This window comes from Rhipicephalus microplus, chromosome X, assembly GCF_043290135.1.
Source record: "Rhipicephalus microplus isolate Deutch F79 chromosome X, USDA_Rmic, whole genome shotgun sequence".
Lineage (NCBI taxonomy): Eukaryota > Metazoa > Arthropoda > Arachnida > Ixodida > Ixodidae > Rhipicephalus > Rhipicephalus microplus.
Window position 1 is genome coordinate 157,378,957 of NC_134710.1, and position 13,194 is coordinate 157,392,150.

Consider the following 13,194-nt stretch of genomic DNA (forward strand, 5'->3'; position numbering starts at 1 on the left):
AGTCAGATAATGTCGTACTTTCAGTCGAGAACTGCTACTCGTGTTGGAAGAGATTCTTCGCTTTTGAGCCGGTATGGCCGACCAAATTTTGATAAAAGTGAAAATTTGTCCAGCCTACGCAGTTTTTTTATTGCCCTAAATATTACTCCACGCCTAAAAAAATCAGTGTAACAAAAAAGAGAACAGACTACAATTTACGACATGCACACCTCTGGTGGCGCTCAAGTCGATAGCGATTTTGAAAACCGGCCAGAAAAGTAAATTAGAAGAGAGTCCAAAGAACGTGAAATTCAGCAAATGGAAAGAGAAAGCGTTCTGGTATTTCTATGGGAAAAGTGTTACTGACAGATGGAAAGCCAGGGAGCATGTCTCACCGCTGCCGCAGCTCACGTGGACTGCGCGAACTTTCGGCGCTCACGCCGGTTTTACAGGCTGTATTCAGATAATTTTCTCGTGAGTGGGTAGAACTAATTGTCAGAATTATTTCGACACCAATTTCGTACAGATCTTTCCCTGAAGCAGCCGAGGAAAACCATCGAAAATCTCAACCACGCCGTGCACCAACCAAGGCCTACTGAAACCTATAGCTCAATTGCGAGCTCCCGCCACTTGATCGCCGCCCGTCTCCTGGCTGCCCACTACCATGGAGTACGTTGTCGAGGGACAGGAAGTGTCTTCCGAAGAACTATCGGACGGTTCCTGGCAGACAGCAGGCCTTCGCGCCCAAGAACAACGCCGTGTGGCATTGCACCGCGACGCTGCCGCCAAAACTGCCCACCAACTTGTCAGCCGCCCCTCTTTGTCGCCATCGAAGGAGACCAGTGCTTCGCCACTACGACCTCACCATTTCCTCTTCTCCCGGCTGACACCATCCACGTCGTTGGTCGTCCTAAAACTTAGGTCCCCTTTATTAGGCTTCAGTTTCAGCACCTGAATTCTGCCTTACGGCAAGCAGAGAACTTGCAAGATCTCCCACCCGCAACCCGTGACACTGCTCAAATGCACCCAGTAAACAATACATAGTCCCTCGACAATACTTTCATGCTAAGCGTCGCAGACTTGGTTCGAGCCCAAGCCTACTTCCGGATCACATTTCTCACGGTGTCCGGTACTATACTTTCACTGGGTGGTACTATACGTTTCGCCGCCGACGACGTCCTGCGAGGTGTTCTATACCATGCGTTCGACGATTTCACGGATGAAACCATCATCGCCAATATACAGGGTAGTAACCCTAATCTTGCTGTTGTGGAAGGCAGCCAAATGAGCAAAACTCCCCACACTATTGTCGCACTCACCATTTTCTACCATGGTGTGCCGCTTCTTCTTTTTTTTCGCAACAAAGTGGAAGCTTGTTTCAATTACCGCTGGACCGGCCACCAAACCGACGTTTACCCTAAGCCACTACAGGATAGGTGCCACCGCTGCGCCACGACACATCCCCCGCTTCCCGCATAACTCACCACCCACATGCACACCTCGCTGGATTGTGTGTAGCGGAGATCACTCCGCGCACAGCTCTAAATGCAAGCATCGCTATGCACAGAATCCGCAACGCTGGAAGACCCACCACCAGCTGATTGCCTCTCACCACAGCAACCCTCAGAGGCGGCGAAAACTCCTAAGAATGCAATTGCACATGGCCCTGCACCGCTGCCGCAACGGCCCCTTCCTCCCGCCAAGACAACTACAATTTTCTCATTCCTCGCAGTGGCGGCGCTCAAACCCGCCACTCAGCCCACTCACTTTGCGCAGTCCTCTCCCGCTGCCCCACCAGCACTTCCCTCGCCGCAGGTCACCGTGCTGCAACAAGAAAACGCCTCTCTATTACAGCAACTCGCCTCCCAAGGTTCTTTGCTAGAAGAACAGACAGCCGAAATCAAGTCTCTGCAAGCTCAGCTCAGCACGCTTGAACAGAAGTTCGGGCAGTCCTTGACCGCTTATTTGCTCTTCCCTCGTTCACACTCACCGCATCGAACGTGGACACTGAACTGGTGGACGGGTTCGGCGGCAATCGTAAAAGGCACACGACGCCACTTAAGTCTCCACATCTTTCTGAGGAAATCTAAGCAGCCTTCAAAATGGCCCAAGCGGATTTCGAGAAGCAGCTACATAGCTGCTTCAACTCAGTTCACCAGCTACTAACGACGCAGCACGAGGCTCGGAGGTACTTGCACACAGACTTTGCAGCCTTACCCTCAACAAGGTCCCTTCAATCGCTTCAGGAGATAGTCGATAACCTGCACGCTTTCATGCTCGAGAGCGTCCGAGCAAAGCCACCACTTCATGCCCGCGCTTCGCACACCGCCTCCGCTACCCGACCCTCGCAATTGCAAGCCTAGAAAACTTCTGTTAATCTTAATCATAACTAACCAGTCTATTGCAACTATTTGGTCATGGAACTGCCATGATTTTCGCATCAAGCGCAGCCGTCTACTCTCACACCTTCATATACTTGACCCTTCGCATACACCTGATGTCCTCGTGCTCCAGGAAACTAACACGGTTGTTTCTCTGCCGGGCTACCTTGCCCACGATCAAGTGGCTCATCATCCCGCACCCAATCCCGTTACGTCCATCCTCAGCCGGCGTACTCTCACGGTCAACCGCATCGATTTACCCTTTCCTGCAGTCCACCACGTTTTTGTTTTAAATTCTACCTGAGAAACGGAAACATCCTTCTCTATTTATGCTAAATCTCTAAAAACCTCCCTATGTTACTATAGATTCATCTCCTGTCACCCTACTACGCGCCGCGGTAGTAAAAACTGTCAAATCCCCTTTGCTAGTGCTGGGCAACTTCAAGGTCCAACGACCGTATTGGGGTCACGTCAAGGCCGACGTCCCGGGCACAAGGCTTTGGTACTTTCGCATGGCCTTCGCCTTACAGTGCTCGCTGATCCAACGCAACCTACGTGCGTCGGCGACATTATGTACCGTGACACCTTCCCATATCTCAACTACTGCCGTTACGTGTGGGACGAAAGCTGGTTCAACACGCACTAGATACTCACCATGCAAGTCCCCACGTCACCGTGCAAGCTACGTCTACACGCTATCTCTCATACGGACTGGGATGCGTTTCGCGTGCAAGTCGCCAGAACTCTACCACTCTCGACATCGACAACCTTTCCCAGGCGACTGACCAGCTACTGGTGAACCTCGACAGCGTCACGGCCTCAATCACCACTACGACAAACCATCCGGTGAGTGACTCCCACCTAGCTCACTTGCAGCTAGCTCATGCAAACCTCACCAACCGCTTGCAGAAGAACGACACAACCATCGTCTTCGACGCCGAACGACAAGAAGACCCTCCTCAGCGTCGATCTTCATAAGGCGGTTGACCAAATCTTTCATTCGGCTCTCCTCACTAAACTTGGAGCCCTAAACCCCGGCACTCGGCTCTTCAACTATGTTCGCTCCTTTCTTATTGATCGCAATGCCTAACTCACTGCGGGATATCTTTTCTCTTCCACGTAAGCTCTCGGCTCACGTGGTACACCCCCAGGATCAGTCTTGTCGTGTTTTCTTTTTAACCTCTTTCTCCACTCGCTACCTGAAAAGGTCGACCGCATACCTGGCCTAAAACACAGCTGTTACACAGGTGACATAATTTTTGGGTCACTTCAGGCTCCGATGGGCACATTGAAGAAATCTTGCAACGCGCTATCTATGTTGTAATTAGCCATGTGCACGAGGCTGCTCTCACCCGCTCGGTGGCCAAATCAGCACTTCTACTTATATGGTTCCCCGACCACCACCACCACAAGACACCCCACCCCGCCTTCGTGGTTTACGCCAACTCCACCACCGTTTCCGTCGTCTCACATCTCCACGTGCTGGGGTTGGTCTTACGGTCCAACCGTCGCAATACTCACGCAATTTACCAGCTCTCGCTTTCTGTTCAGCAGACTGCTCGCATGCTGGCTCGTGTTTGAGCACGGCGGGAGCGTATGCTACAACGTGATCTACTGCACCTAATTGACGCTTTAATCATTACCCGTCTCACCTATGGCCTGCCTCACACTCTCCTCCGCAAATCCGAACGCGACAAAATAGACGTGCTCATCCATCGAGCACACAACACTGCCGTTTGTCTTCCCCCCAACGCGTCAACGGAACGCCTTTTCCGCCCAGGGGTACACGACACCATCGACGAGTTGATTAAAGCCCACCGTACTGCTCAAGTGCAATGACTTTGTCGTTCACCGACTGGTCGTTGGATTCTCTTTAACATCAGCTACGACACCTCTTCTCACCAACCAGACCTGGTCTCACTACCGCACACCCTTCAGGCAGTCTTCTGCGTCGAGCCGCTACCCAGTAACATGTTCGTAGGCCACCTTGACGCCCGCCACCAAGCCCGCGTGGCCATACTTTGAAACTAATACGACAACCACCCAGCCATCGTTTACGTGGACGCGGTTCGTACATGTCACCCGGAGGCGCCTTTGCCATCGTCTCCGTCTCGCCCTCCTTGTTATCGCGTGGCAAGACGACGGTCATAGCCGCCACCGTTCGCATAACCTACGCCGTCGAGGTGGAGAAGGCGGCCATTGTCTTTGCTGTCATCTCCACCGAAGCTGGTGTAGTACTTAGCCATCTCGAACTTCACCCGTGGCCTTTTTTCGCCTGCCACACTGCGGCTCCTTGACCCGCTCTTGCTGCGAAGCTGGTGCCAGTATTTAAAAAAAAAGGTGGTTCCTTAGCATCTGCAATTACACGCCCATATTTGTCCTTCCCTTTCTACATAAAGTTTTGGAAAAACTAATTTAATGAACAGTATATAAAGAGTTTCTAAATATGTAGGCAAATTTACCATACCTTGTCCTTGTCGGTTTGGTTTTAGGGCTCATCTTTCCACTGATACTGCAACTGCATGTTTCACTGACAAAATCAGGTCATTCGTTGATAATGGTAACGTCTCAAGGTCTGTCCTTCTCGACTTCACTAAAGCATTCGATAGTAATGATCATTTCATCCTATTTTGTAAACTGAAGTACTATGGCATAACTGGTCCCTCATTAACGCTAATACAGAACCTTCTTAACAGGTTTCGGGTAATCTTGGTAAATCATTTTACATTCAGTCCCAACCCCATTACCTGAGATGTTCGGCAAGAGTCGATTTTTGGTCCGTTTTATTTTTAATATACATAAATGATTCAGCGCGTTACCTTATTCAATATTGTTGCTGACTTTATGCTGATGGAACGACACTTTTTTCTCATCAACTTAGATTTGGTGACTCTCGTCTCCAAACTTCAAGCTGACCTTAATTCACTTGTTGATTGGTGCGACTAGAATACATTATTGAATACTCCTTTCAAAACCTGTTTCATGCTTTTTTATTATTCACCAAACAAAAAAAAACTAGTAATAATTCTTCACCTTTTTGGGAACTCAGTAGTTATTATTTTAAGTGATCACACGCCACTTTTAGGATGATTGATTGCTTGATTGATTGATATGCGGGGTTTACCTTCCAAAAACCACTATATGATTATGAGAGACGCTGTAGTGGAGGACTTTGGAAATTTTGACCGCCTGGGGTTCATTAACGTACACCCAAATCTGAGCACACGGGCCTACAGCATTTCCGCCTCCATCAAAAATGCAGCCGCTGCAGCTGGGATTTGATCTCGCGTTGTTCATGTAAGCAGCCGAGTACCTTAGCCACTAGACCATCGCGGTGGGGCTACGTTACTTTTAGAAGTTTTAATGGACACACATATGAAATTTCACCAACATATCAATTCTGTTTGCTAAAAGATTTTATAAGTTATCATGCCATTGGTCAAGTCACGAGTGTGTCGTAACATTGACACTCTGAAGGCATTGTATTATGCATTCATACACAGTCATCTCAATTATTTCATTACATCATGGGAGTTCATATTCTGTGCACATTTGGCCCGTAAAGGTATTGTTAGAATAAGCCATGCGAATCATAACTTTCGCTTCACGTAAGACACCATCACATCCTATTTTTGGCCAGCTTTACGTATTACCCGTCTCCCAAACGTAAGTTTATAATGTGTGTGTTTTATTTTTCAAGGATTTCCAGCGCACCTTCAATATCGACATATTTCCTACTGTCTTATTGAATAATTTCAATAAAACTAGATTTGCGGTCACCTATAACTTGTTATTTTCTAAAGTTCACACTGATTCAGAAATAATCAACATTGTTTTGCCATCAATTTAATTATGGAATTCTCTATCACATGATATGAAAGTCATATAGCACATTTGTGTCTTAAGACAAAATTTTAAAAAGTGGTAATAAATGTGTAACTGCGGCATTTTGTTAATTTCTTGCCTTATTGTAAAAATTATCATGCTAATCTCAACATTTCGAAATGTCTTTTTTACTTGTAACACATAAAAAATTTGCTCTTTCGTTGTTCGTATTTTAGTTTTTCCTTTGTAGTAACATAAGAGGTCCCGCCTGCGGTTTGTGACCTTTGGACCACCTCCTACGTATTTTCTTACAACATATTGCTTTTTTGATGCCAATAAAGGAAGATTGATTGATTGACGAACCACGCTACATTGAATTGGTCTGAATCCCCGCCTACTCGTGTCACTCCGGCAACGAGTCGGCTCACCAACACGCTCGAGGATTCGTCAACCGAGCCGTGGGCTCCTATGAGTCGGACTCCGTGTTGCCGAAACGCCTGGTCACCTACCATGACGTCGCCCAATACTATCGCCTTGAATGGTACGCCTACCCACCCCCTCACGATCGCCTTCCCAAGAGGTCCCAGATCACCTGCCGCCGACTGCAAACCCGCACCTTTCCGTGCCCCCTTTCATACTCCTACATTCACCCGGGCGTTATCGATTAACGCTGCTGTCTATGTGAAGGTGTTGCATCACTCATCATCCTCTGGGATGGCCCGGAGAATATGCCACCCACCAACCTCGTCTCGCCACCCTTCTACAAGGAGCAATGGGAAGTGCTTCTTTTCATAACAGACGAAAATGTCCAGACATGGGTCCTGGCAAGAGCTGATTACACCATCGAAAAGCACAGCCTAGTAGCGTACATAGCCTGCTGGACCTTCCCTTACCCCCACCCCTCAGGATTATTAAAGTTGTTACACAATCCCTCACTTACCCACAGTTGAGAAAAATAAATATAGCTGGCTTGCTATAACGTCACTGGAAGTGCCAAGCTGGAGCACCAGCGTGTGGGGACGCGGAGTTTCCGATGTGACATTGACGTCATAAAATTATCGCATGCAGGTTATTTTATTATTTATTCATAGAGACGTCTTGCCGCGTCGTCTTCACGTAGACGCAACTTATTTCACATCGAAGCCGCCATCGCGGAATCTTAGTTCCTTCCAGAAGCTGCATCCGTGACGTCACGCGCAAGTCATTTTTAGAAGACTCATTAGCAAGTGAATGGCTGCCTGTGAAAAGTATGTGGCAACAGAGTACGTTAATTGAAACGTCAGACAGGCGGAAGAGTTTTAATGGATATAGAAACGATGGAAAGAAAACTGGTTCTGCGAAACCCAATAGGGTAAAAAGAAAATAAACAAAAAAAAACCGCCAGGCCTGCGCGGAAGGTGCATCACAGTTGCAACCAAAGCTAGAAGAGCGGCCTTTACGAGCCTTTTCTAATTAGGCATTGGCCAACTGCTGCAAGCATACATGCTTGATACACACTACGGAATTAATAATAAAACTTTTTGGTAGTATAGTTCAGAATTCACTTTGCTATATTTAGTCATTCTTCTGAGAAGCGTGGTATCCGGTGAACACTTGCAAAAATATTTGTGGCAATTGTTCATGCACTGGCTGATGACGATGAGGAATTATGTCTGAAGTGGGTATGCGCCACAGTTGATAGGGGAACAAGAACAAGCTTTGGTAAGGGGTTGCCGCATTGGACGACCCACTTGTCACGCTATTCATATTGTGCGACGACTGGTTGTTCTTTAGCTCTTTTACAACACTTTATAAATCGTATTAACCCGATTGCTTTCCCGCTATCAAGCCTGCCTAAGGCCAGTTTGCTAACACGTCCCAAGCACCGGTGGGACTCCGTGGTATAATACTGGTCTTTCACCCAGCGGACCCATGTTCGAGCCCCACTGGTGTCATTGATACTAGATTTTTTTTCTAATTTTGTGCGATGTGGTTACGGACACAGGCGGTGGCAGCGGCGAACAACTGTGACACTGAACAAATGTTCTGACCTGTGCGCGACATCGAGTTGACAAAGTGCGCATAGCTATAACGTCCTATCAGTAAAGAACAGGAGTGTACATGTGTGAAGAAGGTCGGGAAAGGACGGAACGTGTTTTCATTCAGGGGTCTCAAACATAGAGTCCACTCGGCCGTATGTGGCCCACAGACAATTCGGTAGCGGCCGAGCCTGTGTCGCATTTTTAATTTTTTCAATATGTTCACTCAAGAGCTACGCAGAAGTGACAAGACTATAGCGTTTTTGTCGTGGCCACCCCATACAGTCACCTTGTATTAAAACATTGATTCATATATGGAATTTATGGCCCAGAATATGATTATGAGAGACGCCGTAGTGGACGACTCCGGAAATTTTGACCACCTGGGGTTTTTAACGTGCACCCAAATCTGGTCACACGGGCGTACAGCATTTTCGCCTCCGTCTAAAATGCTGCCGCCGCAGCCGCAATTCGATCTTGTGACCTCTGGTTAAGCAGCCGAGTACCTTAGCCACTAGACCAACGTGGTGGGGCTTGTATTAAAACAGGACCACTGAATAAAAGGTTTCATACATTCCAGTATCACCCCGCAGGTTTCAGTGATTCTTGAGTTCAGGACCGATAGAGTCTTTAAACCTGACGTCAAATCGCCTTAAAATATGACTCGTGTATGAAATATAAAAAAGGCGATCTTTCGAACTGCAATGTGAGGTGGTGGTATCTTGTATAAACTCAACAATGTGAACACTGAAATGTGTTACGTATTACCTTTCTTGCCGGTTCTATATGCTGGCCGCATGTGAGTTAAAACTGTTTTAATTATTGTAGTGTTCCTACTTAAAATAACGGAACAGCATTAAAGCTTCAGTATGGAACTGGCGTCCATCTTAATCTGCTTTATTTTTCACTTCATCCTCCTCTTCTCTCCTGCCCCGGCCCTCGCGCTTCTTCATCTTCTGTCCAAAGGCTCATACCGCTTCACCCTTCCCGCTTTCTTTTAATTACCCCTCCTGGGGTAATACTTGAAGACATTCCCAATTGAAGCACATTCAACAGATCCACGTTCACCAGTGTACCAGACAGTCTTCAAAATTCCGTTCTGGGTGGCTGTCTTGGTCACAGAGTAAGGCCCATAAAATTTGGCACTGGAATCTCTTATTCCTTTTCTCACTAGTACGAGGTCGGTGACTTGAATGTCTGGCATGTCTGCTCGATGCCTCTTGTCGAAATTCTTTTTCATTCGTTTTCGGTACCTCTCCTCCTGTGATTTTTGTTGCCTCTCCTCGACAATCTTGAGGTTTTCCAAGAGTCCCAACTCACGGTCTGCCTGCAGAATAGGGGTCTCTCCTGTAGAAGCGTACTGTGGACTGCACCCCAAGCCACTTGTGTAGGATCGGTTATGATGTTTTACGGCTGCTTCTAAAGAACATTTCCATCCCCCAGGAAAACTATCGTACATCTTGATGTATTGTTTCACGTCCCGTATGGCACGTTCTGCAAGCCCATTCGCCGCAGGATGGTATGGCGCACAGAACTTGATCGATACATTGTGATCTCGAGCCCATCTTACTAGCTTTTCACTCTTGAACGCGGGGCCGTTATCGCATACGATTGTCCGCGTAGTTCTAAACATGTCCCTTTCGAGAAGGGTTATGACGCTATTTGCATCTTCTTTTCCTGCTCGTGCCGCGACCATCCTGGTGCATTCATCTATGGCCAGCAGAAAAGCTTGCGTTTTTCTGACTCCTTCCCGTTTCTTGTTAAGTTCGGCGAAATCCAGGTGAACTACTTCAAAAGGCACGTTCGAGTGGCAAGGTAGTATCATGGTGTCCGTAGGCTGTTTATACTTGACTTTGTGTACTTGACACACATGGCATGAACGAACGTACTGACTAACGTCTTTCTTCATGTGAGGCCACGTAAACCTCTTGACCAACTTGTTGTAGGTACGCCAAAAGCCGTCGTGTCCTCCAGATTCTGGGCTATCGTGGTACAAGTAAAGCACTTTGGAAACAAGAGTTGGTGGGACTTGATACCGACCTTCCGTAAAAACCAGTTGTTCTGAGCCTTCCCACAGCTTCACTTCATTGATTTCTTCAGATTTTTCTGTGTTGTTTTGTACCATCAATCTTGATAGAGCATCTGCATCGGTTAAAAGCGGTCCGGGTCGGTGCGAGATGGTAAAGTCAAATTGCTGCAAGTAATTCACCCATCTGGCGATACGCCCTTTAGTTTGGGTCATATTCAAGAGATGAGTGAGTGCCTGGTGATCGGTGAACAAAGTGAACTTCGTACCTTCCAGGTACGTGCGGAAGTAGTCAACGGCCTTCAGAACCGCCAGTGCTTCTTTTTCCGTAGTAGTGTAGTTTGTTTCAGACGGCTTGAAAGTGTAACTGTAGTAACCGACTACGTGTCGCTTTTCTCGGCCAGATGCTTCAATACATTTTTGATACAACACTGCACCAGTCCCATAATGTGAGGCGTCAGTGTTCAATTCAAAGGGTAAAGTGAAATCTGGTATACGCAGAACGGGGTCAGAAGAAATTCTGTGCACCAAGTCACGGTAGACTCTCTCACATTCGTCACTCCATTCAAAGGGAACTTCTTTCTGCGTTAAGCGCGTGAGGCATCTAGTTTTGACAGCAAAGTCCTTTATGAAAGATCGGAAATGTCCTGCCAATCCCAAAAACACACGCAGTGAATGGACGTCATATGGTTTCTTCAACTGGGAGATCTTCTCGACGGACTCTTGTTTTGTGCTTTTGGTGTTCCCATCGAAGACTCTTCCAAGAAGCACCACTTTTTGTTGAAAGAATACACTCTTCTTAAAATTAACCTTGAGATGTGCCAAGCTCAAGGCGTTTAACACCTGAGACAGATGGTCCTGATGCTCAGCCTCTGTTTTGGAGAAGACTATAATGTCGTCTATGTACACATTACAAAAAACACCAAGGAATGGCTTTAGGACGTCGTTCATGATCTTCTGGAACCACGCTGGCGAGTTTTTCCAACCGAAAGGGAGCCGGTTGTATTCGTAGAGATCGAATGGCGTGATAAAAGCGGTGTACATTTTTGTTTCTTCGGTTAGTGGGATCTGCCAGAAACCTTTGCATAAATCGATGCGGGAAAAATGTCGGCAACCCCCGGTCTCATCTATAATTGTGTCGATCTTCGGCATAGGAAATGGTATGAGTTCTGTCTGACGATTGAGAACCCTGTAGTCGGTGCATAATCTGAAGGTTCCGTCTTCTTTCGGTGCGATCGTTATGGGAGAAGCGAAGGGTGATACCGAAGGTCGTATGATATCAGCATCTAGCATCTCCTGCAACTCTTTCTTGAGCCACATCTTTCGCTCCCTTGACATATTGTAAGGTGCTTTCCGGATGACGGTCTTGTCAGCGAGTTCGAAAGGAACCTTGTGGGACTTCATCGCCTGAGGATAGCTTCCTATGCATACAAGTTCAGGGTAGGTCGTTGCGATATCCTCCGCGCACTTGACAACTCGTAGATTATCTTGTCTACCCTGATTTGTCTCGTTCCTTGCTACTCCTTCTACTAGAACCACATCGTCCCAGTACACGTTGATCTTTAGTTTCTTTATATCTGGTCTTGATAGCAAAAAGTCGTACGTTACCCCCTCTATCACCAACACTTCGCTTTCTATTTGCTGACCCTGGAACTCGATGTTTACCAAGGCCCACTGATCATGCAACGTTACTTTTCCATCATAGCCTTGTACTCGTAGAATTCTTCCACTATGCAAGCGATTTGCATCCACCAGCTTGGCATTTATAATGGACACAGAAGCACCGCTGTCTACCAGAGCCATCATATGTTTGTTTCCTACTTTGACGGGAATGTGAAGTAGGCTAGAGCAACTTAAATAAACAGTCTCATTTGGAGTCATCGGGTGGGACTGATCACCCTCGTTTCTTAGTTTTTTTCTGTCGAATACTCCTGAGCTTCAGTGTCGATATTATTCACTCGACCTCTTGGAACACGCCAGGGCAAGTTATCTGTGCGAGTTGCGAGGTGGCTCGGTTCTCGCTGAGCGCGGCTTGACCAGTCCGATTTACTCCGACTGAAACAGCTGCTTGACTCGGCGGTTATGCTTGTTTCCGAAGCTGATGGTATGTTCTGAAGACACGCGAGGAGGTCATCTAGAGTCTTTGGTGACAGTATTTGCACTTGCTTCAACACGTTAGTGTGCAATCCATGCATTATTAAGGCAACTACGGCCGTAGATGGAAGCAAAGGCTCCGCCAGCTTTAAAAGACGGCGTTTCTCAAAGAAGTACTCGACAAGGCAGCTTTGCTCAGACTTGAAATTAAGCGCCGTGTTCCATCTTTCTACTGGATTGCTTCGGAATGCAGTCAAAAACTTTTTCCTCCACTGGCTCCAAGAGTCGTCACTGTCTTCCAGAATGCATGTTTCATACCACTTTCGCGCAACACCTCTCAAGTAAACGCGCATGTTGGTGATTTTAGCCTCATCAGAGAGCCACTTGTTTTTTCCAGCGGCATATTCGTAGAAATCAAGCCAACTTTCTGGATTTGAAGACACACCGTCGAAAGCATCAGGTTCTACGAAATTAGGTGTCGGTCTCTCAGCATTCAGAGAGCTTATAAGAGATGTCATTATTTGGTTTTGTTGAATCATCTGTTCCTGTTGCAGCTGAAAAGCTTTCAAAACGAGGCTCACCTCTTCCGTCGAAGATCGTGATCCTGAGTGTTTTCGACGCGCTGGTTCAAGAACTAGGTCGTTGAAGGTCGCCACACGCAAGTTCACTTTCACAGCACCTTTCCGTCGTAGTTCAGTAGTGTCTACGGCTGCCTTTTCCACAACCAGGTTTACGAGTTCTTCCGAGCTGAGCTCACGAGGTAGGTCTACCGCTGCTTCGTCTTGAACTTGGTACTTCGAAAAGATGATCTCCTCGGAGGTCTCGTCTATGAAGAACGTCACCCACATGATGGCTTCGATGGCCGGCTGCG

General features: G+C 47.2%; 1 protein-coding gene across 2 annotated transcripts in view; it reads left to right on the top strand.

Moving 5' to 3' along the window:
• The window catches only part of Ac76E (adenylate cyclase type 2 Ac76E), a 770,909-nt gene that overhangs the window by 360,981 nt on the left and 396,734 nt on the right, over window positions 1-13,194 (top strand). Inside the window, exon 1 of one of the 2 annotated variants that reach the window (XM_075878062.1) lies at window positions 3,090-3,206. The exons of the other annotated variant lie outside the window; for it this stretch is intronic. The gene's annotated coding sequence lies outside the window, so the exon portion shown is untranslated. Of the gene's footprint in view, window positions 1-3,089; window positions 3,207-13,194 lie in introns of those variants that run through there. 2 annotated transcript variants of the gene reach the window in all.